This window comes from Triticum dicoccoides, chromosome 2B, assembly GCF_002162155.2.
Source record: "Triticum dicoccoides isolate Atlit2015 ecotype Zavitan chromosome 2B, WEW_v2.0, whole genome shotgun sequence".
Lineage (NCBI taxonomy): Eukaryota > Viridiplantae > Streptophyta > Magnoliopsida > Poales > Poaceae > Triticum > Triticum dicoccoides.
This window is the reverse complement of record NC_041383.1, coordinates 814766683-814769525: the sequence shown is the minus strand read 5'-3', so window position 1 is coordinate 814769525 and position 2843 is coordinate 814766683. Positions and strand designations below refer to the sequence as shown.

Below are 2843 nucleotides of genomic sequence, written 5' to 3'. Positions count from 1 at the left end.
TCCCAGCCTCTACCACCCGCTCGCAACCCCACCTCCGTGGCTATGGTTTCGGACATGGCTTCAACGGCACGTCTCCGGCGGCCCTAGGTTCGTTCCTCCTTCCTTTCGGTCAAGTCTGGGTGGAGGTGGGCGGCGACTTGGTTGTGGAGGGCTGAAGCCTGAAGGTGCTGGGGCTGACGAGCTCCTGCCACTGTATGTGGATTGAGCTGGATGGGCACTGGGGTGATTTGGGGATCTGGCTGCTAATGCTGCGATAAAACGTCGTTACGATTTTGAGTGATCTAGGGCCGCTCATTGTCTCTTGTGGTCGGCCCTACAGCCACTATTCTGAACGACCGTCACGGTTATCCGCAACACACCCATCTGCTGCACATCTTTATATGTATGTAACCTACGGAGAATAGGAACAATCACTACAGAGCCTGAAGATTGTTTTTATTTCTTTCATTGTCTTTCACCGATCTATCATTATTTCATTTGTCCATGTAGATTTAGATAACATGAGATGAGCTGATGATACGTGCTACTATTTGAAGACACGATTATCTACTGCAGAATTGTTGATGTATTTGTGCTGACAGGTTATGCAGTACTTGAAACACTTTAATTAGAGGAATTAGAGTTACAAAGTTCTGACTCGGTTCATGGGGCAATCTGAAAGAGAACTTGGTGATGTCAAGTAATTCTAAGAGCATAGGCATTATCCTTTTTTTAAATAATGGTAAGAGCATAGATCCCATCGACCAGGAATTAATCCATCAGGCAAGCAGAAGACTGAACGAAACAGTACCTTCATATATTATTTCCAAGACCATTAATGTTGTTTTCTTTACTGTAAGGAACCAGCTTAAGGCCTTTATGCATTGAACGAACTACCAAGATTTTTCTATCTTCATGTATGATCCATCTTGCATAGACACATGCGTAGCAATGGGATACTATTTGGTATGAACAACATCATTATCTTGCAATTCTAACATGTATGCATTTAACTTATTTACACACATAATAGTGATGCATCTTGCGTATCTGCTTATTGTATCTGAATCTTCAATGCAATTAACTGCTTAATTAGACAGCAGCAGGATTGAGCGATCTGGCATATAAGCTTTGCTCAGTGGTTCAGATTATCACTGTTAGTCTTCTGGTCTTGTCAAGTTTTTAGACTTCTTGAGGTCGCTCAACCAATCTCGCGTAAAGCTATGAAGAGATTTTGCTTGGAAAGATTACTGAAAGGATACCTTCACTTCATTTTATCCCCTAGATTAGTATAAGTATATATTAAGCCCCCGTTTATTTAGATGTATAGCTTGCATGGCAGTCTTGTTTAAACAGATTTTTGGGGCATTAAGGAATGCATACTCTGCTCACCATTTTTCTCATGTATGTTGTTAGCCAAGCACTTGCTTTTCAAGATATCCTTTCCGATGTTAGGCTGGGCTGCGTGATTCGTCGATGTCTGCTCAATACAGTTGTGGTGATCCCGGTGACGAGGACATTAGGGACATCGGCCCGGCGGAGTCTGGTGAGTCAGCTATGAAGCCAAATCCGCAGTCACCAGGGACCAGGGTGGATCGAGAGGTATGCGTGTCTGAATTCCGTGTTGTGAATATTTGTGCTAATTTTCTGGCGAGTTGTGACGAGGGTTAGAAAATGGAATTAGGCATTCATTTTGATGTAGTGTTGGCGTGTGGTGGGGTAGGGTGCTGTGGTGAAAGTAATTTTCTGATAGAGGCGCTATTGTGAATCAATGTTCTGTACTGAAAAAATGCATGTAGTTATGTTGCTGAAAGAGGTTAGGCTGTTCTGCCAGGTCACTGCGAGAGTTGCAAAAAGATTTTGCGTTGCTGCGCCTCAGATTTTGCGCGTCCATGGACTTAAGTTGTGTGTTTGATTTTTCCGTCATACAGTACATTTAGAGTTATTTTTGATGCAGTGTGGGATGCAAAAACGAGCTGTAGATCACGCGCATAAGATTTTGTAGGGGTAGTGAAAAAATTGGTACCTAAATCCGTGTACAGAGGGTGGGTGATGAGTTCATGATTTATGGTGGGAGGATGGGGTCTGTTTTGCATCGCTCAGTGAATAAAATTGCACCGTAGTTCAGGAATGCGGTCGCCAAAAAACGGGGGACAGGCGCCATTTGGGGTAATTTCAGGAAAGAAAAACAGTGCTCTGGCCTGTGTGTTTTTCTGAAAGCCCTCACGGCCTTCCGTGTGGTTTTTTTTGTCTTATCTTTTTTAATCATTTTGCGTTGTATTGGTAATTTTGTTGTGTCTCAAGTGTTTCGCCTTGAACGACAGGTCGCTGATTTGGCTTTTGCTTTATCACAGAGTTCTTGTGGGAGCGAATCCTACAGAGCGAACCCTATGCCCCGTTAGTATGGGTACTCTTGAGAAGTCCATAAGGGCTTTCACAGAGGCATGTAGAAGAGGTCGTCAAGCCGGAGTTGGGCACCACATTTGCCTCGCTGACAGAGGCATACGTCTTTTACAACCTGTATTAGTGGGAAAATGGGTTTAGTATCAGGCATGGGAAGAGCCGATTGAATCCCGACAAGCGGAAGACCATGCAAGAGACTGTTTGTGGTTGCTCAGTATGTATATCAATTAAAAATTCAGTTCTCCTTCACATTTGCGCTGGATGGAGGGTCTGGTCTGATGATAAAACATCTGTTGGAGCAGGGGGAGGCTTTGCGTGAGAATACAAGGTTGTGCCGCTGTGAGTGTCCTGCGATGATAAGGCTGCTACGGACATCAGATAATGGGTGGTATACAATGGAGCACCGGGTAAAGCATAACATTGTTATGATGCCAATGTAGAGAGATGTTGCACTGGCCATC

General features: G+C 44.0%; 1 long non-coding RNA gene across 1 annotated transcript; it reads left to right on the top strand.

Moving 5' to 3' along the window:
- Nucleotides 1–1403: 1403 nt before the first annotated feature.
- LOC119368968 lies at nucleotides 1404–2835 on the top strand. Its single transcript, XR_005176799.1, has 3 exons — nucleotides 1404–1581; nucleotides 2334–2596; nucleotides 2685–2835. It is a non-coding gene; the product is annotated as an uncharacterized LOC119368968 (long non-coding RNA).
- The last annotated feature ends 8 nt before the right edge of the window (nucleotides 2836–2843 follow it).